This window comes from Aphelocoma coerulescens, chromosome 12, assembly GCF_041296385.1.
Source record: "Aphelocoma coerulescens isolate FSJ_1873_10779 chromosome 12, UR_Acoe_1.0, whole genome shotgun sequence".
Lineage (NCBI taxonomy): Eukaryota > Metazoa > Chordata > Aves > Passeriformes > Corvidae > Aphelocoma > Aphelocoma coerulescens.
In genome coordinates this window covers 5,704,902-5,727,547 of record NC_091026.1, presented here as the reverse complement: position 1 = coordinate 5,727,547, position 22,646 = coordinate 5,704,902, and the positions used below count along the sequence as shown (strand labels likewise).

At 46.1% G+C, this 22,646-nt stretch overlaps 1 protein-coding gene across 9 annotated transcripts in view; it reads right to left on the bottom strand.

Moving 5' to 3' along the window:
• Positions 1-22,243, bottom strand: part of SFMBT1 (Scm like with four mbt domains 1) — a 92,196-nt gene extending 69,953 nt beyond the window's left edge. The window contains exons 1-5 of one of the 9 annotated variants that reach the window (XM_069027495.1): positions 22,117-22,243; positions 15,196-15,345; positions 13,684-13,796; positions 13,008-13,130; positions 12,822-12,919 (exon numbers count right to left, since the gene is read on the bottom strand). The gene's annotated coding sequence lies outside the window, so the exon portion shown is untranslated. The other 8 variants (XM_069027497.1, XM_069027503.1, XM_069027500.1 and 5 more) reach the window with 8 other exon arrangements.
• Between the last annotated feature and the right edge of the window lie 403 nt (positions 22,244-22,646).

The following is a 22,646-nucleotide window of genomic DNA, read 5'->3' as shown; positions in this document are numbered from 1 at the left end:
GGTTTCCTTGGTCGTGTGGCTCCCAGGCCTTCTTTATTTGCACAGTTCCCAGCTAAACACTCCTCAATGGTGTGTGTGGGTGATAACCCAACACTCCTAAACCAAACAAAGCAGAAAACTACCCTGAAGACTTAACGGCTTTCCATCTTCAAAGGCTATTAAAGCATTCCCCTACCACTCGGTAACTACCATGCAGCTTTGCATTACTTAAAATTCACTAATTTCCCAGAGACGTGGAAAGTTACCTGGAGAGTCCCAACTGATAGGCACAATATCTTGTTCCAGCCTAAGCTCACACCCTCCTTTCTCACAGGAGAACATTTAAAATACTCAAACATGTAATTCCCCTAAGAGATGCCCTATTAAGAATGCAGAGTAGAATTTATGTTGTAATACTTTAATTCTACAGACCAGCCTTTACTAGGAATTAAAAAACCACAATCTCACCCATAAATAGGTGCAAAATAATAATGATAATTATTACTATGATTATTATTATTACTACTATTACTACTGTAATTATCCTATGATCACCACCAATCCACAGAGATTGTCAGCAAAGTCTGGCAAAAAGGAAGAAAAATCAACACAGATACAGAGTGAACAGAAAACGTGTGTCTTATATGCACCAAATCTAACTTAAAAAAATGTATTTATATTCTGTACCCTGGGAACCAAAACTATTTTAAAATCAAAAGAGCACTAATTAGCATCTCAATGCTTCTTTCATAAGTTTTATCAATATAAAGAAAACCGTGCACAGTGGAAAGAATTATGGATTAAAGTTAGAAAAATATGTAATTCCAATAAAATATCATTGCACTGATATCATGGCTTTAAAAATCGTAAGATACTAATGTAAAATTAAGATAAAAATTTATTCTCATTTTTGACTTTTTCTGAACTTGAAGAATGTGAACTGCTAAATCTCCCTTTCAGGATCTCACACACTGTGAGACACTGTGTTTGCCTTCAGGACCAATTCAACAAGCATTTGAATAAAAAAAAAAAAAAAATCACCTCCTTCCCTCTTATTCTATCCCTTGACTTTTCAAGTTAGAAAGTAATCCTGAGAGGGGGAACCACCCCGACCTTAAAAGCTTTAAGTAACACCCACTTCAGGTTTAAACATATGATCTAAAACTCGACAGCCACTTCCCGAAAGCAGAAGGAAAGGAGCACAAAGTCAAGTCCACTACCAGCAGCAACACTGATACTCCAAGAGACCAAAACAAAGATGACACATAAAATCTGCTAATCATCAAGCAAGATGAGCAAGATGAACAACACAAAAGAAAGCTGTCATAGGTCCAGAAAACACTCGTAACTTGCACAGGCTACACTGTTTCAAGTCAATGACCAATCGACAAGACACAGAACTGCACACTTAAAAAGTCAAGAAACTAAATCCCAAGACTATTCTGTAGCATTAAGGCTGCCATGTCATTAAAGGAACAATGGATGTAATGCAAGCCATGGGGTTTCAGGCACTGGAAGCTCTCTCCCCAAAATGTTCCTTCCTAAACACCTTTAGGCTTAATTTTCCCATGTACTTAAAGGACACTATAGTGGATTTAACATGAATCATTTCACTGTCAGCGTGTTCGTGTAATTAAGTTGCCATGTACCTCAAGTGCATCAGTTGTAGGACAATTACTTAAATCAAGCCAGCACAAAATGACTGTATTGATGTCTGCATCACTGCATGATGATCATGCCACGGCCAAACTTCACAAGTGGAAGCACAGCAATGATGTTAAGGTGAATTCCAAATACAGCGGATTCAAAAAGCAACCACGACAGAAAGATTGTGATCTACAGTTGTCCCTGGTCTGCCATGAAATGACCAAAAGAACCCCTAAAAAGTGTTAACAAAACATACTATGGCACGTGTTGTTTTTACTCATTACTATCTTCCCCATGAAGCGAAAGGGTTCCCAGAATATAAAGATTACACCATGCAAAAACTATCAGTCATTAACATGTCAGTTTACACTTAATCCACTTTTTCCCCACAGCAATTGCTTAGGAGATTTACCAGTTTTAAGAATCAGATAAGATAACTCAATACCAGCAAATTAATAGTAGAGGGGGGAAAAAAAACAGCAAAGGAAAACCCATACAGATCAATAACTACAGAGATCTGCTCCTGTTTCCCTGCTCTCTGCCTTGCACTGCTGTCTCCCCTGGAGAAGGAGCGCGTCAGCTCGAATGTAACAGGATCCTGAGGTGTCCCAGGGTAAGTGCCCAGCACGGACACGCCAAACAACAGCAAAGCCATTCTCCCAACACTCCTATGCCACCTCCTAACTATGAGTCATTAAAAAAGGCAGTGAGACCAGTTTTATTTGGTTGCCTGTCTTGTCCATAAGCATCCTTCTAACATAGGTTCTGGGAAGAACCAGATTTCATTCTCATCCCTCAATCACAGCAACAATTCACAAACCAAATGCAAAAGAGGAAGTGGCTGAATTGAAGGCAGGAAGGCCACTAAGTCTTCTCTCTAGAGATGATCTTTTAGATAGATAGACACCCTTTTACTCATTTTTTTAAATTGTAAAATCCACGTCAGTAACGCCTACCACACAAGAAACCTAGGCTTTCAGTTAATTGATCTATTTTTATCTTCACATTGATTTACTTTGTCCCAACAGCTGGTTGTTTTGAAACAGTAATCACAGACCGCAGCCAGACCAGGAATCCATCCTGATGGATGCTGTAGATGCTACAAGTTACAGTCCCCACACCTGAAGGAGCAAAACTACTTGCCATTAACAACTTTTCCTCTTAAAAGTCAGATGTTTCTGACCAGTTCACACACATCACAAACCTTAAGTAGGTTGCAACAATGATACTTCTGAAGTTACAAGGTGGATTATCACTTTTTCCAGTGTGAGTTTTGTGTGGTGCAGCTTATATTCTGCCTCATGGAACCGTTCGCTATGGTAACCTCCTGGGCTACTGACAGCAGCCAGCTCCCATAAAGGAAGGAAGGAACAGCAAAGGAACAGCAAGTTAGGCCTTTTCTTTCTCTGCAAAACCTCTCCCACCAAAATTCTGCTGTCAGAGTGGGTGAAACTGTCAGACATGAGGGTTACCACGTACAATCTTTTCATAATGGCAACAAGTTTCTCCAAAGTAGATATAATTGTCCGGCTAAAGCACGCATGGGACTGTGAAACAGGCATCACTGGCCTATTTCTTAATAAATAAGGGCCTTATAGAACTGCAATAGCGAATGTAGTTAAAAATCCACAATTAACTGCCCGCGCTGTTTTTCTTCTCCTTTCATTATTTCCACTGTGTGTGGGGCGGCTGCGGGGGGGGTGGGGGTGGGGGGGATTGGTAGCAAGTTTGCAAAAGCCACAGACGGAAAACTTGCTCAGTCCTTCCGATGCGGGCATTCCGCCCTCCCGCTTCCACCCGGCGCTGCCCGGGCGGGAGCCCTCCCGCAGACGCTGCCCCGGCGCCGCTGCCTCCCCAGCCCGAAGTTGGCGTCCCGGGGCATCCCCGGCGGCCGCCCGGGCAGTGTCACCGGCGGCCGATTTACGACTTCAGGTGCAGGAGCGGCGGGCAGCGCAGACCGACTCCCCGAGAGACAAAGGCTGTGTGTCGCTCGCCGGAGCGCCGCCGGGCGCGGAGCCGCCGGAGGTGCGGAGCGGCGGCGGCGGGCGCGGCGCGCACACAATGCCCGGCCCCGCGGCAGCGCAGGCCCCGCAGCGCGGGCGGCGGCGCTGCGGGAGAGCCGGCGGCGCGGCCGCGGAGGCGGCGCCCGCCCCTCTCCCCCCACACCCACCCACCCCGACCGGGAGGCGAGAGCCGCTCGCTGACGGGCCACTTGACGGGGACCGACGCCAGCCGCTGCCCCGGGCGGGACGCGCGCCGCGCCGAACGGAGCGCGGCCGCGCCCGGCGGGGGTGCGGAGCGGAGCGGCGCGGGGTTTAAAGGTCCCCTTCCACCGCCATTTTGAGGGGGAGGGGGGCGAGCGAGAGGCGCTCGGTGGGCTCGGCCCCCCGCGGGCGCGGGCAGGGACCGGCCGCGCCGGGGCGGCGTCGCGGCGCGCACAAAGTTCCCGCGGGGGCCGGGCGCGTCCCCGGGCGGGCGCGGGGCCGGCCGCGAGGGCAACTTCGGCCGAGCGCGCCGCGGGACGCCGCGGGCCCCTGGCGGGAGCGCGCAGAGTTGCGCGCGGGCAGTTGCGCGGCGGCGCCCGGCCAGCCCCGCGCATCGCTCCTCGGCGCGGCCGAAGGCGCGTCCCCCCCGCGCTGCCGCCGCCGCCTCCCCGCCGCGCTCCGCCTGCCTCTTCCCTCCTCCTCCTCCTCCTACCTCGCCGCCTTTTTCCCGCATCCAAACTTCGTGAGCCCGGAAAAACCCTCCGGGCCCCGCGCCCCGCCGGCAAAACGCCCCCAACAGCTGCGCCCGGGGCCGCTCCGCCCGCGCGCGGGCGCCGCCGCCGCCCGCCTCACCTGCGGGGAGTTTTTCCAGCCCTGCGCCGCTGCCGGGGCTCGGGCTCCCCAGCGCTCCGCTCACTGCCTCATTCCAATATGGCACGGCCCGCCAGAGCGCATGCGCCCGCCGCCCGCCCGCCTGCCTCCCCCCTCCCGCCCCTCCGCCCTCCCCTCCCCTCACGGCTTTTCGGGCGCTCCGGCTCCCTCCTGCCGCGGGCGCGCCGAGCCCGCCGCCGCCGCCCGCCCGGCCCCGCGGGGCCCGGCCCCGACCCCGCCCCCGCCGCGCTGCCCCGGGCTGCTGCCCCCGGACACCTGCTCCCGCCGCGCCGGGGGCAGCGCGGGATCGGCCGCCGGTAACGGGACGCGCCGCCGCGACTCCGCCGAGGCGGGGCGGGCGTCCACGCCCTGCCCGGGCGCCGCGGAAAGGGACACGGCCCGGCGGGCGAGCGGGCGGTCGGTGCCTGCCGCGGGATGCGCGGTCCTGTCTCCATCCCCCCCCACCCGCCCCGGCGAGGATTTAGCCCCCTTCCCCTCGGAGAGAACCGGCCCCGTCGGTCGGGGCGCGGGGACCAGCGGCGCCCCCCCCCGCCCCCCAGCGGGCCCGCGCAGCCGGCGGGGCCGCGCCAGCGCCGCAGTTGGCGGGGAGCGGGCGGGCGGCACCGGCCGTGTCGTCCCCCCCACCCAGGGCGGAGACCGGCGCCCCGCGCACTCGCCGCCGCTGCCCGCGGCGCAGCGAAGCGAAAGAAAAAGGAAGCGGGTTGTGCAACACCGCGCTCCTGCCCGTGCGGCGCGGACGGAGGGGCGGAAAGGGAGCGCCCCCCGCCCCGATCCCCGTTGCCGGTCCGCACCGAGGCGGTGGCCGGCAATGAGCCCGCCGGTCGGCGGGAGACTGCGGGAGCAGAGCGCGAAAAGCCTTTGCGCTCCCCGGGAGCGCATCCGCCCGCCGGCGGCGGCGGCCGCGGACGGCGGCGGGAGCGCTGCGGCCGCGCTCCGGTCCGCTCGCCGCCGGGAAGGACGCGCTCCCGGGCCGCGGGCTCTCGGCCGGCTCGCCCAGCCCGCGGGCACCGGAGCTTGTCTGTGCGTACGTGCCCTCGCGTCGTGCTGGACACCAGTTGCTACCGACCAGAAACGAGTGTTCCGAGGCGAAGAGCAGGCGGATCGAGTGAGCCGTAATGGTTTGTCTCTGGAGCAAAGAAGTGCCAACAAATAAACAGAGCGGCAGTACCGGAACAGCGGGCAGGAAGAACGAATGGAACCATGAACTTGCTCATTACGCATCCAGCGGGCAGATCGCACACACCGCTCTGCGCGCCGCGGCACCGCGGAGACGCGCCGGGCTCCGATTACTCCTGAGCGATGCGGTGCGGTGCCAGGCAGGATAGAGCCGGCCACGCAGCCCCTCTCGCAGGAGAGATGCTGCTCTCCACAAGGATAAGAAACCTCCTTTTCCCACTGGCTTGAAGTAAAAAAGTGGCGACGTTTCCCGTGGCACTCGGGAGGGAGCACAGCGCGCCCGCCGCCCGGGACAGCGGGCCCCGCTCCCGCCAGGAGCCGCTCCGGGGCTCGCAGCGGCCGCGGCGCTGCCCGAGGACGGGCCCCGCGGGGCTGGAGCGCTTCGTGCCCGCGGTTCCGTTTCCCGGAGCGGCGGCCCGCCCGCTCCCGCTGCCGTTCCCGCCGAGGGGCGGGCGAGGCCCGGGCCCTCCGCTAGAGGGGGGTCTCGCCATGCCGATCCGCAGGGCCCCGCCGAGCGCTCCCGGCCCGGCTCCGCGCAATTAACTATTCACATGAAACCTCTGCCGCACCACCTAACTGAGTCCCAGCAGACGCCGGCTGCATAACCGAGCGCCGCTCCAGGCAGCCCCGGGCCAGCCCGGCCAGACTTCGTGAGTCCCCCGAAGATCTCCGCGGCCACCACCAGGCACGGCAGCCACCCCCTCACCAAAGCACAGCTGCTAAAAAACTGAGGACTTGTTCTGCAAAAGCCCCAAACTAGTGTGCAACAGGAAGAAAACCTCAAAAGTCAGGTATCACAAACTTGTCAGGCTGACAAGAGCGAGAAGCACGCCCTTTCAGACTGCTCGTCGATCCTGGAAATGAGTCCTTGGTACACACAACTGCGTACGGAAAGAAACGTGATCCACCAGTCTGCTCCGTGAAACATCTAAACGATCTTCTATGTCCTATTAATCGTCAGTCACAGAAGGATAGCTGTTTACAGAACCTTCGCCTGGCCAGCTCCATGATACGTTAACTTTGTGTAATCTCTGGTGATTTGGAGGTTATAAAGGCACGGAAAGGAAGCGGAATCTTTCTGGACCTTCTGGCACGTTAACAAACCTCCTGAAACGCGGGACTAACACACTGCAAATAACACATTTCATCACACGGGGATTAAATCTCCTTATAGCCTCTTCAGGAATGGGAATTTGTGAGAAACCCAACACCATTTTATTATCCAGTTTGGAGGATGAACCGAGTAACTAAGCAGCCATCAGACAGCCACGGTGCCTTGCTTCTATCTTCAAGGCTTTTCTAGCATCCACTCTTTGAAACTAGAAACTTTCTAATTTCCAATGTAACTGTATTCACGACCAATTTATAGCCATTTGGTCTTTACCATATTGCCCTTCAAATTAAATAACTTTGCCTTTCTGATATTTACCTAAAAAGTCCCTATAAATAGCAATTAGATCATCCATTCTCAGTCTTTCTGCTTTGCTTTTAATCTTCTCTCCAAATAGGTTTTCCACTCCTCCAGCGTCCTTTTATACCTTCTACCCTGTTCTAAACAAGGTCTTAACAACTGCCTTGTACCACGATATTAATACCTCGCAGTCTCCTGAAAATACCTCACTCGCTGCATCCCAGAATACATTAGCATTTTTAAGACCACATTAGAGTGGCATCATAGTTATCCTACAACCAATAATGTACCTGGATTCCTCCTCTTGTAATCTCACATTTGATGAACCTCTGAGCTTCCTTGCAGTTATTCTAATTAATCTGTAAGTGCATGACTTCTTGCTATTATATTCCAACGCATTTCTGGTACTCCAGGCAATAGATCAATTGTGCTACAGCAGTTTAAGATACCATACCATAAAAATATGCATCTTGTCCTATTTTTCAATTTAGTTACCACCCAGTCTGCTCAGAGGTTTCCCCTTTTCCAGCAGCTCACTGCAACCTGTCCACACCTTTGGCCATGTCAGGAAGGTGGCAAATGTTGTCTCTGTAAAGCAGCCTGCTCCTGAGCTTCTGTGAAACATCCAGGCTACCCACAAATTCCTCAGTATGTCCCATTTCTTCAACCAAAGCTATCCCTGGCAACACATGAATCTCCAAGAATCACAATGGTTCACCTGTTTCCCTATAAGCTCACACTGTGTTTTGGCACTTCTTTTTGTTTTGGTGCAGACTGTGGTAGGCCGTTTCTTCTACAAAATTAAACTAGAATGCTTCATGCAAAATAAGCCACGTCTTTTAGGAACCTTCTAATCATTAAAAACTTACTTGCCTTGTTTACGTTAAGTGATTAATGAGGAATTCTAAATTTTCCCTTAATTGATCCAGTAAGTCACATATATTGTTAGCGTCACACCACCTTTTCCTTCAGTTGTTCTCTCATATTAGGGAAGACCTGTTTTGAAGCTGAAGCATTCAAGCTGTGCAAACAGCATTAGATAATCAGTACCCAGGTTTAAGTGCCAGCCAGTTTTCCCTAGCAGGGCTTTCTGCTCCTTTCAGCGAAACTTTCAGCTTGCCTTTGTTTTGCTACATTAATTAGCACCACACTCCTATAGACTGCAAGTGCCAAGAAGTCCGTCTGAACTTTTTTGTGCACAGACAGCAGGCTCAAGCTGCACATCCCTGCACTGAGAACAGGACTGGTGTGGGTTTGCAGTTCTGTGCTTGTACTCAAATGAAACTCATGGAACAGAGCATTCCCCTTCAGTGAAGTGGGGATAATTTCTTTACAAGAACACTGTGTCTGTGGGAGCAAAACGCAGAGAAGAGTTACAGATACATTAATTCAAATTGGTTATGTGTTGGTTAAAAGCTTTTGTCCCTCCTTATAGGGTAGATTTGGTTGAGTAAAGGTTGTGAGACGTATGAATAACATATATGGATCTTACTGGAATTACTATTTGTGTCTTACATAGGGAATCCAAGAGTGCTTCTGAAATCCTTGGATCTCTTGTGACCTTCTTCATCTGCAACCCAACTCATTAATGGGGAAAACTTGGTGTTTGTGGAGGAAACAGGGCCCTTACAAGAGCTGCAGGGCAAACATTGCCCAGCATTCCCAAAGGTGAGCTGAGACCATGCCGAGCCAGTCTGACTCTCCACAGAGAGCTCAACACAGTGGTTTGAACTCATGAAGTTTTCCATAACTACATGGACTTTCTCAGCAAATGCTGTTGATCTTCAGCTGTTAGCTTAGAACTGGATGTCTTCTTCCAGAATTTACAGTATTCTACTACAGTGTTAAAGGAAATTTGCCAAGGACTTTTTAACCTTCAATGCTCTCCACAGCTTGTACTTCTGGGATAACAACCAGAGACATGCACTGAAGTATTTGCAGTTGCCATTTCTGTGGCCAGTGGATCAGACTAACTCTAACCCAGAAGATAACCTCCTGTGAGTGACTGAGTGACATCCCTGGACTTCTGCTTTGCTCCTCCTGTTTTCAGACTTTGGTTAGCCTGAAAATTATGGCAGTTTTAAAGCTGGTGAAAGGCTCAGCTGGCAGCCCTGTGAAAGACAATCAGTTCATCCTCAAAGGAACCCTAATATAGACACAAGGGAAGAGCCACTTGGACTCTTCCCTTCGCTATTGCAGACGTGTGCTGATGGCACACAAGGTGGTGCAGTTCAGACCATGCAGCTCCTTCAGTGGCCTCGTTAAAGATGCTCTTGCCATGAGCAGCAGGTGCCAGGTGTGCCAGCAGGGTGTGGTGTGGACACTGGGGATGTTAATAGTTATCGAGGCAACACTTTCTTTCACATATTAAAGGCATTTTGCTGGCATGCAGATATGCTTGATCAGGTTCAGCTGTAGGATGAGGGGAAGAAACAGATCCAAGCGGTTTGCTCCATACCTTCCCTTCCCCAGCTGCCTGCTTTCTGGCTTAGAGACTCCAGACTTGGCACAAGAAGGCTGTGTCGTTTTAGTGATTTTAGGTAAGTGACAAAAAAAGAGGCTACAGGGCCTTTAGTTAGGCATTCAGCTGGCAGCAGCAGCAGCAAAGCATCTGTAGGCTGGTCCCTGCAGCATGGGACACCCATATTCTACCTTCTCTCTGTTCAGCTTCTGAGCATGTTCTTTTATGTTTGACTGCTTTTTTCACCGGCGTTTTTTCTTCTTTCTCATTTCTCCTGACTGCTGTACATCCTATTTTATTATTTCCTATTAGCGTCTATTGTACCTCACTTGGTTTATTTTTCACTACTGATTAATTCCCAACACTGTAAGGAAAATAAATTCATTGAAGAAACCTGGTTTTTTACCAGCCATGGTGCTGTTCATTTTACATATGTAATGTTCCTCTGCCCTTTGTTTAGTCTATTTAGACTCAGCTTTTCAGAGAGTTTTAATCTCTACTTGTGCAACAGCTCCCTATATACGAGGTCCAGTGTTAGCTGTGTTCCCCATGTTAATGTGTTTATAGTTAAGATATTAGGATATTTGCCATACTATGAAAATCTTCATTTTTTTTTCATTTTTAATACAGATGAAGACTTTGCATGTGTAAGGCACATCATACAGGTCACAACAGAGGGAAAAACTTCTCAGGCTAAAGCCTGGGAGAGATGAGGGCAGAAACTATGAGTAATCTTGCAGTTTTGCTAAATTATAGGCAGACGTGGTTGATGCCCTTTCCCCAGCTCACTGTGTACCAAATAGGAAATTGCTGCTAACTCTGAAGATCTGTGATACCTGATAAAAATACAAGAAACTCCATTCCTCCCTAATCTAGTTCCTTCCAGTCCTCTCTTTCTTTTTTTTTGGTAAAAAAGACCTTTTTTTACCAGGTCTCTGTAGATCTCCTGTTGCCACTGGAAGCTCTGGGAGATGGCACAAATGAAACACCCATCATGCAAGAAACAGAGAAACAGTCCCAAAGAGACCCTAACAATGACCTAACAAAAAGCCATCACCCAGCTCTGAAGGTAAAGCTGGACTGGGAACACTTCTGTTACTACTTAAGCACATTTCTTTTTTTTTCCATGGCATCAAAGAGGATGAGAAAGTTCCAGAGGAGAAGAAGGAATTCTCTGTCACCTTCTTCCAGTACAATTTTTGTAGTAGGCACCTGTATAACTGTCATAGAGGACTGAAATATTGTTTGTGCTTGTGGCAGGCAGAACACAAGAGCATTTAGGCACCACTTGCTTTTTCATGTCTCCATGGTTTTATACCTCTGCAGTGTGGGCTGTCCCTGTGAGCACATTACTGCAACAGAACCAAGGTGGACTGCAAAACAAGGAGAGCCAGGCCCAGTAAACTCAGAATAAAAAATGAAGCAGAGGGAAAGGAAGTGTAGTCACACAACTGGGAAAAGTTGAGTATAGAAACACTCCATAAAGAAGATACTATGAGAACTAGAATATTCACCTTTAGAGAAAAGCAAAGCTCCTCTGTTTATATGATACTGACTTTGCTCTTTTATGGTTCTCCTCTTAACATTCCTATCCACTTCCCAGCTTTTTATACAATTCAAATGAACATCTGTACAAGATGGTTTACATCAACACCCACTGCTGAAGCACCCTTGACTTCAGTCAGGCCATACCCTTCCCACTGTTAACTTTCAAATACTGCCCATATTATCAGCATTTTCCTGTATTTGACCGTGATCTCACCAACTGCTTAGCAAGTATTTGCAGAGGAATGCTTTGGGGGTTTTTTAACAGATATAGATGGAAAAGAGAGGCAGACAACACACTTTTAGTGATAAAATTTAGGTACCACAATGAGATTGTGCAAAAACAGCATTATAATTTACCTGAGAACAAAACCCCAATTTACTGCTTTCAATTTACGGGCAAAGTGATTTTTTCCCCCAGATTAAAAATATTTATGTAGTTTTGGAAAATCCTGATCAGCCCAAGCACAAAAAAAATATTAGGAAGGCCTATTATAAACAGCAGTGAAGCAGCCTATCTTGTTTTGTTATGCAAGCCAAATGAAACACAGAAATTAAACCAAGAGCGGGAAAACAACTAAGACTTAAAACTGTGTTGGGAATACTCCCAAGACTCATTAACAGATGAAAAAGTATGATTATCTTATTAGGAGTACTACCACCCATACAGAAGCTCTGATCAAAACAATAATTAAACCACCAATAACAATCTCCCTGCATCATTAAATACTTCTGTACAAATAAATTAACTCTGCCAGCCAGAAACATCAAATGGAGATAATTTACCTCAACCAGTTAATAAGTCTAAATACTCAGAAAGCCTCTTGCATTCTCACCTGAGAATGTGCTATCATTCTTCTTCCAAAAAAAAGCTTTTAAATAAATGATTTTGACAGCATTCCTATAAATTTTTGTATTTACTCCGCCACGGATAAATCAATGAACCATGTGGCTTGAGATAACAACCTGTCCCTTTGCCAGTGGTGAAAACTGATTCTCTTCCAACTAGCACATGCAGCTGGGCAGGAATATTTATTTCTGAGCAAAGTAAATGGACACTCAAGTGCAATTGTTGATATGCAGAATCTGGCAACAAATCAATACTGACTTTAAATACCCAATTTATGCCATTACTTTTTAATACCCATGAATCTTGTTAAAATCCCATAGCATGATGTCCTGAAGTGACACAGCCTGCTTAATTTCTTTTGGTTTGTGGGTTTATCGAATTTGAGGCTTTAAGAATCCTGTTATTGGTGAGTGTCAGTTTCCAGCTTTTCTCTTTTATTGGCTTCCTTTGAAATATCTGCGGAGCTCTTATATCTTCACTTCAATTTGATTTTTTTTCCTGTGTCTGAGAAGGGTGCAGGTCTGAATTTGGCATGTGTGTATTACTGCCTTGACCTTATAGAGGCATCTACTACTGATATCTGGAGTATTAAGGACAGACACTGCCTTTATTTATGCTCCTTTAAGCAATCTAAAGAAAATTTGACAATTTTAAATAGATTGTAAATATATTAGACAATTTTCCAGATCATTCAAAACTGCTTTTTTGAGCTACATACATAGCAGTGCTCATACATATACCATCTTGTAGTATAATTATCAAAAATCTAAGATCAGAATACATAAAATTGCCTAGATTTCCTAGGTGAGAATCAAAAATTTGGACAAACATGATGCAGAAACCAGGAGATGAAATTCTTATAAAGCAGAAACTAACCTTTCCAGATGCATTGCCAAGAATAGGTCAGGTCTAAGATTTATCAGCAGAGCAGCACTGGTAGGGAACTTCAGCCACTCCTGCCCATGCTGGACCTGCTTTGGGGAAAGCAGAGTAGTGTAGAATCAGAGATCTGTTACTCTGGAAGCTTTTACTAGCAGAAAGCTCAAGAGAGTGTAAAATTACTGTTTTGAAATAGATTGGATCCAAGGAGCCTCGTGTTACCATGAAGGCTTAATGTGCATCTTTAGGAGCATCCCACAAGACAAGTTCAGCCTGTTCATGGAAGTGAGGAGACAGGAAACCCCACTGGAAGAAGAGAGGAGAAAGAGAACTTTGTTTTCTGGTGTGCTAGACTCTACACCATCTTTGACTAACTACTGTTTTAGCCTTGATTTGTGCATATATTAAGCAGCTGAACAGGTTTACATGTTTATTCATTTTCTCCCTTAATTTAAGAGGAAGTTGTACAACAAACCTAACTGTGCTGCCCTAGGGAAGATACAGGCTGTGTCCCTCAAGAGGTGCAGGGATCAGCACAGCCACGAGAGCCTGTGTTGTACCTGGGTTCCTCAGGAAATTCTACCTCATTTTTGGAGCACTTGTAATGTGCATAATGCCATGAGAGTCAGACCTCTTTCTCACTGGTGTAACACAATTAGCTGCACTGTCAGAAAGCAGACCAGTCCCTGGAAGTGTCACTGAACACTTGACTATTTCGGGGTTTATTTTGTGCTCTTTTGTGCCGTCTGTTAGGAACTACCTCTGAAGAGAAGATAGTAAACCAGGAGGACTGGTCTGATCCATTCTAACAAACCCAATATTCCTAAATCATGCTCTTTAGTTTCCCAAATTAACTTACCTCACCGTTTCCCCTTTGTGGCTGGAAAGATTTATTGTTTTTGTTCAACCTGAAAATCTGCTGGCATTAGATATATTAGGATACCCACAGGTGGTTCTTTTGTCATCCTATCACTGCAGTGGGAAGATAGCAAAATAAATCAATAAAAACAATGTCTTGGCTGATGCTTGGGGAAACCAATCTATGGTTGAATACATAGCTCAGCAGCAGCCTGCCCTATGCACAGGCAGCACTAGGTACTGCGGCTTCCAGTCACTGGAGATCTCAAATAAGGATTCTGGGTTTTATTTAGTGTTTTCCCACCACTCAAGTTTCTATCTAATTCTGTGTCCTGTTTAAAATAACAATGTCTTATCTTTTTTTGTTTGTTTCAGATATCCACCCGAGTGAGGATTATTTTGTCACAGGGTCAGGTTTTCTTTCTTTGACTTGAGCACTGCTGCAGCAAGAGCCTGATATAAAGCTGGTTTTCAGTTGCCACTATCCGAGGCTTGTTTTCAAAGACTGTATGCAAATCGTGCCAGTGCTGCCTTCTGCACTTCCTCCATTTTATTTTCTATTGAGACTGAATGTGAAGAGCTGCAGTCTATTTAGAACACCATGGCTCTTGCAGCAAAAAAAACCCCAAAGCTATTTCCAAAAGTGGAATTTCTTAGAATCAGTGTATTTTCTTCTTCTTATAATAGAAATGAGTATGAGCATTCTGAGCCTTTAGTTATCCTCCCAGGTCTGAGAAGATGTGAGGAGACGCAGAGTGGGTATGGAAAGAAAAGCAGTTGATTAGTAAATCCAGTTAAGGATTTAATCCTTTGTTAAGGAAACAGCATCGAGACTGCTGGAGTGAAGTGAAACGTAAGAGAAACAAATGGCAATTTACCCAATAGCTGCATTCCCCAAATTATTTTCCCCTAGAGATGCAGTGGACATTAGCAGGCACAGGCAGCTGCTGCAGAGAACAGCCTCTGGTTGAACTTGTACCCCAAGACCATCCAGCTCTAGGGCACACAGGGCAAGGGGTGAGGCACTGCCCACCTGGACAAAACTATGGCACGTGCCCTACACAGGCACTTGTGCCTGTTGCCCTGGACTGTGGGGGTCTTCTGGAGTCCAGATTCGCAGGAGGACTGTGGCTCAGAACTCCAGCTAACCTAGGAAGGAATGAAGCAACGCCTGTCAGGATCTGTGCCCTCAGAAGAACGGTGCTTTGTCCTACTTTTGCCATGGATTTCGTACTTGAAGCCACGGATAACTGAAAACTCATAAAGACGTAACTGAAACCATTTGACAATCAAAGCCATTGACAGGCCTCTACTGGGAAGCACAGCTTTGGTTTCCTGGTGGCCTATTAATGGAAGACTGGCACCATGTGCTTTGCAGATCTGGGTGATGAATTTCTATTTTTTAGCTTGAATACAGTGTGCAAGTGCAGATCCAAAATGTGAAACACATAAGGGACAAACAATGGCTGTTTCCTTACAGGCTCCCATGCCTACTATACAGAATATTTTTTACCTTGTCAGTCAAATATAGGAGGTTTTCAGTGGAGGTAATCACACAATAGAAACAGACCTCCTGTTTTCCAGAGCTTTTAGATTCAAATTCCCCTTACTGCAGAGCCAGGTGTCCCATGTTTCCGTTGCAGGAGTGAAGCTCTCTGTCCCTCTGTCAAGGAAAGCATTTGTTAATTGCTTCCAAAAAAACCTGGAGTGAATAAACATTTAACTAAATAGCTAAAACATGCATAAGGTGTCCTATGCAATTTTCAGCACTCTCAGCTGCAGCACAAGATGCTCGTGTAGCAAGAACAGTCATGCCAGATGTTAGGTACAAACCCACTTGTTTCCACTGTGGTAGGGTTTTAACTCGATGATAATTGTGCAGAGCCCTTGCTGAGGTAGAAAAAGCCTCCCTCAGCAGATCTGAGACCCCTCCAGCACCAGAGTCTTTGTGCTTTGTTTGCATCCAGCCTGAATGGTCAGGAAGCCTTACAGTGGATTCAGGAGCCAAGGCTTGGTCGCCTTATTTACGAGAAGCAGAGTCAATGCAATTATGCAATTACTATTGTGAAGCAGGAAAAATACTATTTTTTGTTAACATTCACTGCTTGCTGCAGCGAGAAAGAGTGCTGGGGGTTGATCACCAAAATTACTCAGTTAAGAGCTTGATTTGCTCTTTTATGTCTCCCCTGTGGTCCGATTTCTGGGGTGTTTTGGGGGTTTTTGTTCAAAAACTGGACAGCAGAGGGTGCCAAACCCCCAGAGGGAGCGCAGCCAGGCCCAGGAGCTCCGACGCATCCCCTGGATTCCCCGCTGGAAGCTCTGCTCCAGCACCAGCGGGGCGGCTGGACCCTGGGGAGCCGCGGCTTCCCTCTCGCCGGGAGCTGTGCTGGGCAGTTTGGATGTGTCAGCACTTCCAGCCCCGTTTGTAACCTCCTTCTTTGTGGATCAATCCAGGCTCTTGCGAGCCAAGTTATTTTCTCTCTGATGTGCAATTGGCACTCAATGTTATCTCAGGAATCTGAAGCCACGTTTTGTTATCAGGATGTTGCAGGGACGGCTCACTAAATTAAAAGCAAGCACTTGATCATAGAGAGCTGAACACAAACACTCCCCACCTTTAATATGTGCTACAAATATGACACAGCAACCGAGGAACTAAATCTGTTTAACTTGACATGGTTCACGCACAGCTTTTTACTCAGGACAAGGAAACATGAGATTAAAACATCAGCAGCTCTGAAATCCCATTCCCATCCTACAGTGAATTATGAAGTGGTGTTATATTAGCTGGCATTTCTTCCTGTTCTAATAAAAAGATACGCATTCTACATTTTCTGCAAACACTACTCATGGGAATGAGATGGAAATTGGTCCTTGAGTAGTAACTAGTTACAATAGCTTCTAAACAAGCCTAAAAATTATTCTGATTGTATTTAGGAGCCAAATCCCGAAGCCTCTATTGTATTCAGATTCCTGTTCTTTGCTGGAGTCAAAAATTGCTCTACTTGGTCCAAACAACACTTCTTTTTTTTTCTATCTTAGAAGTCCCTGTCCCGAGGATGAGACTGTCAGGTGGCCAATTTTACTGCTCACATATGTGATACATATCACTAGCCCATTATTTCCACACAGGAATGGGATCCATCATTCCTAACTCAAAACTGTGCAGATAGCAATTGATAATTTGTAAACAGTTATTCGCTTTGAATGAGTTATGTAGGCTCTGTTTACTTAATCCAGCTATTTGTCAGCTTTATCAGTCACTTATCAACAGAAGCAGGGAGCAGGGCACACATAACCCATTTATCATCCCTCCTGTTGCTGCAACACGCACAATATATATTGCACAAGCCACAGCACTGGTGAAATAGCTCACAATACTACACTGCCAGCACAACTAACTATGAGAGTTACTTTCTCAATGCCAAAAACTTGTGGGGTGCTTCACAGAGGGGTAATGTTCTCACTCAGCCCCAACACTTGGGCCTAACAAATCAAGTGATGGCAAACGTGTGGCAGGAGGGCGGGCAGGGGTCTCAGCTGGATTGGGAACACTCAACACCCTCGTGGAGCAATATTTTATAAATGTGGAAAAGTGCTGAAGACTCAGCTCAAGAGGCCCTGTGGTCCCTCAGGGTACAAGGATGTACAATATTCAATTGTACTACACAAAGGTTTGTACTAACAAAGCACCCCACAGGACTCAGTTACCCCTGTCCCTGTCCCTTCTTCCTTCCCTCCCACTTCATCCTGTGCATTTTTTACCTCTGAAATGTCCCCCCTGGCAGGCCCTGGCCTGGCTTCATCCAGCCCAGGTGCTTCTGTCACAGCTTCAATCAAAACAAAATTGTCTTGCGCCTTAACCAAAAAGAGTTAGCGGAAAACCAAGGTTAGGAAATCCCCAACTTGCCCTTGTCCAGCAGTAAATAGTTCACTGCTGGAAAAAAGCCACACACCACCAGCCTTGTGCAAACCAAGGGCATTGGGCTCAGCCCACAGACAGTAAAACACCAGGAAAGAGGCATTGGTGCTCTTTAACCTTTTAAATAAAGTCTGGCAGGGAGATGGAGACTTAGAAGAGCTTTGAAAAAATAAACCCTTTCTCCTAGGTCTTTACAGGGAAGGTGGAAAGCTGTTATAAGAATATCAGATGTAATAGGGCATGAAAACATCTTTGCTTGAAAAAAACCTCTCAACAGCACATTTTAAAAGGTTATAATTTTATAGTTCTCACAAATTCACTATTATTTTATTTGTTCCTTATTTCCCCCCCAAGATGTTCCTTTGTTTCTTTGTTTCACTTGGGGAGGAGAGTTGTGTGGGTTACTACAGTGAGTGGCAATTTCCCTTCCAAGGGAAAACTTGTGCTGTATTTCATCCAAAAATCCACATGCCCCTTTTAAGACGAAAAAATTAAAGCTTACAAATAATTCAATAATTTCTTCAAATTTAGATAAATCGCTTAAAAATGAGCTAGTTATGGCATAGAAGCTGACAGGCTGAATTGGCTCTGCTTGTTTCTCACTAGTAGCCCCACACTGAATTAGGAAAGGGGGGTCTTGCAAATCTCCCTGGGATATGTGGCTTCCAGGAACCGTACTCTGAGTAGCCAGAACCTCCTAAAAAGAGAAGCTTTCCAGGACACTGCCAAAGGGATTGTGGAACAATGTCAAAATTCAGTCAATGTGGCCATGCAGTCACTGATCCTTGGCTCAGTTCAGACACTTGTGAATTCTGCAGTGTAGATGAGCCCTTTGGAGAGCTTAATGCATTAAGAGAATCCATTACTTTTTTGCTGATTTATTTTATAATGGCTCATTTACGTGCACTAAGAAACGGTATTTTTATACTAGTTAGAAAGGCACAGATTGCCTCTCTGCAGCCATACAGGTTTTCAATTTTAGACAAGATCTTTAAAAAATTGACAGTATTATGAACTTCCAAGAGGCTTTTCGAAGTCACTTAGGTTTTTAAAATCTATTACGGTTATTTTTTCTGTCATATTCCAAAGGTTTATATTTTTGGACTCATGGTACTAACAAATCCTGTTATATATGTTGAGCAATATGAAAAATAGGGCACTAATGTTTTAAAGTCTCTAACACATTTCTCAAATTGACTGTAAAACGTGGCATTTCTACAATACACAATTGTTTGGCAGGATATAAAAGCTTACTGCTTCTCATTTGGGTGATTTGCATAACTTGTTCATGGCATCATTTGTAAATATTATGCCCATCCCAAGCTGCCACTGATAAAAAGAGTAAGATTGCTTTTGCCAAAGCATGTCATAATATAGATGAGGAAAAAATCCTTCCTGTCTAAAAAGAAGGAAGTTATACAAAGCGAGTTAAAATTTTATACTGCATTAATCTCAGAAATCACTTTTCATGTCTGTTAGAGAACATAAAAGTGAAAAAAAAATTTCCCTTCACTGTGCAAAGTGGTTCTACAAGGATTGGACAAGCCAAGGAGCAGTGGCTGTTCCCAAGGAGGCATTTGCTGAGGGCATGGTTTATATCAGCACCCAGAAACCCCTTTGCCTGTGCATTAGAGAGGATGGGCTGGGCTGAGAACGTGGTTCTGGCTCCCCAGGCCCACCAAGGGTGAGCACAGAGTGAACAATTCTGTTTCAGGCAGACAGATGACAATTCAGTTTGCCCACTGACCTGTGCTGACTCCTCAATACTAACAAAACCAAACCACTTCAACAAATCTATTTCACCCAAAGAGACTCAATACAGAGGGAAAGTTCATTTTACTTAGCAAGGCAGGGCAACTTCCACATCATCATTTTAGAGCTTGATTCAATATTCATGACTGTTCTAGAAGGTGGCAATTTTGCCTCATGCTACACAGTTCCCTGGCCTGTGCTTGCTTAGGAAAGGTCCTTTGAGAGATGCTGTATTTCTTGTGGATGAAGGCTGTGGGGAAATGATGCTGTCTGTCTTGGTGGCTCTGTCACAGTCACCAAACAGATGGATTTCTGGAAAGCAGATGTGTTTGTTTGCCTTCACAGTCAATAATATGTCATTGTGGCTGTTTTGTGACCTCCTTGATTAAAGAGCTCAGATGAAATTTTTTGTCTCTGTAGTTATTTAGTGGGAAGGAAGAAGAGTAACTGGGATCCAGAGGGTAACCATGTCTGTTTCTCAGAGTTGCAAACTCACAGTTGGCAGCTGTGCTAACATCCTTGTACTAATTTTTATGCAGTTAGTTGAACTGGCTGTTGTAAACTTTAAGGTAACACACCAGGCCCTGAGAGGTGGCAACACCTGTAGATGTGAAGGTACCATTTTAACAAGGTACCATTTACACATGATCTGTAACTGAGCTCTGAAGTTACCATTGTGTTGCTGAGCAGGGATGGTAATATACTGCTCAGCCCCACTAAACCTCACAGCTGGACTACCTAAAGCACTTTTCTCCTCTGCAACAACCACAACACAGCAAATACCTCAAAAAGATGCTCTGACTTCTGAAATCACTGAAATGTAATGGCTTGCTTTGGATAGTGCTTTCCCCCTGCACCTTGCATTTTTCTACTTCCTAAATTTAACAAACCACCAATAAATGGCTTTTTTAAATCAGACCTTAAAGCAGGAAAAAGAGATTGTAAACCAGCAGCCAAGGCAAAGGAATCCTCAGGGAAAGCACTTGGTGATATTTCCTGTCGTGAATCTTTGCCTGCCAGGTTGAATTTGAGAAAAGAGGTAGAAAAGAAAGTTAGAATTTGTCTCTATCATGAAAGATGAAAAACAAGGGTAGGTCACTAATTACTTCTCTAAGGTGATACATACTCTACTGCTTTAGTATAGAGATGTCAGTAATAACCTCAGGTATAAAACAGTGCTGGCACTTTAGTAGATAAAGAAAATGAAAAGTATTATAGATTGTGTTCTTCCCATCTCAGCTGCAACAAGATTCAAACACAATTTCAAGCCCTTACAACCCCAGTGTTTTGCCAAAGTGAGATTGGAAATGCTTCTAGGAACATAATACTGGGTATACCTTTCTTATTTGCTACAGAGCAAGATTAACTTGGGTAACGAATTTATACTGATGAGTGGAGTTCAAGGTTAGGGATTTTTGAAAGCAATCTCACTATCTGGGCAATAAAGCTTGGAAGCATGTAAAAAAATCTACTTTTCAAACAAGTGTTCTAATCAATAATGCTACATTGGATTGTAGAAGGTGCAATTAAGTTTTCAACCTGGTTCTTGGAGCGCTGTATGGCTGATTTTTAGGTCAAGCAAAGTTTTTCTTTAAAAGCTGTGGAAAAGATGAGGCTTGGTTTGTGAGAGTATGAAATAAGGCAAGATAAGGATTTGTATTTTAGAATTTGCTCTGAATTCAAGTTCCTGGTCTGCTGATCTTAAAGAGGAAATTGAAACCAAGACTTTCACCTTAAATACCAGCAGAGGGTTATTCAGGAGGTTGACCCAGCTCTCTAGGTTTAACCAGAATTGGATCCACAAAATTATTCTTAAAAATCTTCCCAGAAACACTTTGCTTTGACAAGCCCATATTCTTAATGAAAAACCAGGGTATAAAAATGCTTCTGAATACTGTTTCTCTAGATCATACAAATAAATTTACTTCATGATCCCCACTTAATTACTGCTGTACATGCAGATAAGTACTGGGTCCCGAAGACTCACCAAACAGAATTAAAACTAGATGAGGGAATAAGCAGCTAAAGACTGGCTTTGTTAAGGGATATTGAATAAAGCCAAGCAGCAGAAAAGCACAGAACCAGACCAGCATTGTCTGTGCTGTGCCTTTCTGACCTGGCTCAACAGGATGTGAGAGGTCACTGCTCACGCACAGCAGCAGCGACACAGAGCAGGGGTGATGCCAGGCATGGTTATTTCCCAAAGGACACGTTCTGTGTGCTGGAGGCAGCTCAGCTCAAAGCTTCTCCTTCAGACTTTGAGCCTCAGATGGGATCAGTCCTTCATCAAGCTTGGGAATGGGACCCAGCTGCAGAAAGGAATACCAACCTGAACCTTCTCCAGAAGCTCAGGAGGGCACATCTTTCAGGAGAGCACTGAAACTTGTCACAGAGCCTCTGGAAAGAAAAATCTGAAAGGACTAGTCACTGACAGCAAAGCCCCTGTGTGTAGGTGCAAAGCCTGAGCTTACTGTTCCTGGACCAAAACAAAATGCCAAAATTATTCACAGGGCTTGGCTGGAAACATGGCAAGATAAAAGACAGTGAAGACAACTGAAGCTGTTGGTGACCTGGACTGGCTGACAGAACACAACATCTACCTATAATTTGATGCCACAGAAATGAAGCATCAACTACTCAATAAAATCAGAAAAAATCTGGAGCTCATAGTGATTAGAAGGCATTGCAGTGGCATACAAACATGTCCTGGAAAAAACCAAAACACCACTGTCCACCCAGTTTCTTCCCAGCAAAACTTACTCTAAACAGGCATCTGGGAACAGATCCATCCCCAGAGATAAGGTGCCCAGCTTGCCCAGAGCTGCCAGTCTAACTCAGTGTCCATGACATGAAAAACAAGGCTGGCCAGGTGGAATGAATAAAGAGATGATCATGGCTACAGCACAGATCCACAGTTCAGTGGCTGAAAGAGATTTAAAGCACCTTGAGCCATTCCCAAGGATCAGGTGTGGACCTTTTGTTTGACTAAATCTCCCTCTGCAGCAAGGCTTAGGTAAAAAGGCAGCAGCTGGAAATCAATAGATGAGACCAGCAGCAGGAAGAAGATAAACATAAATTGCACCTGCAGAAAGATAGTGATGTGCATGTGTTAATCCTCCTCCAATATATAAATCCAGGAGCTATTGCAGTTATCATGCTGAGCAAGGAAAACCAAAAAATGTAATGGCAGAAGCAGCCTGAGAATCTGCTACATGCTCCAACAAGATTTTTTTAAGGAGTCCCTTACTTTCATTTCATTCTTTCTGAACATTTTTTTCACACACAAAATG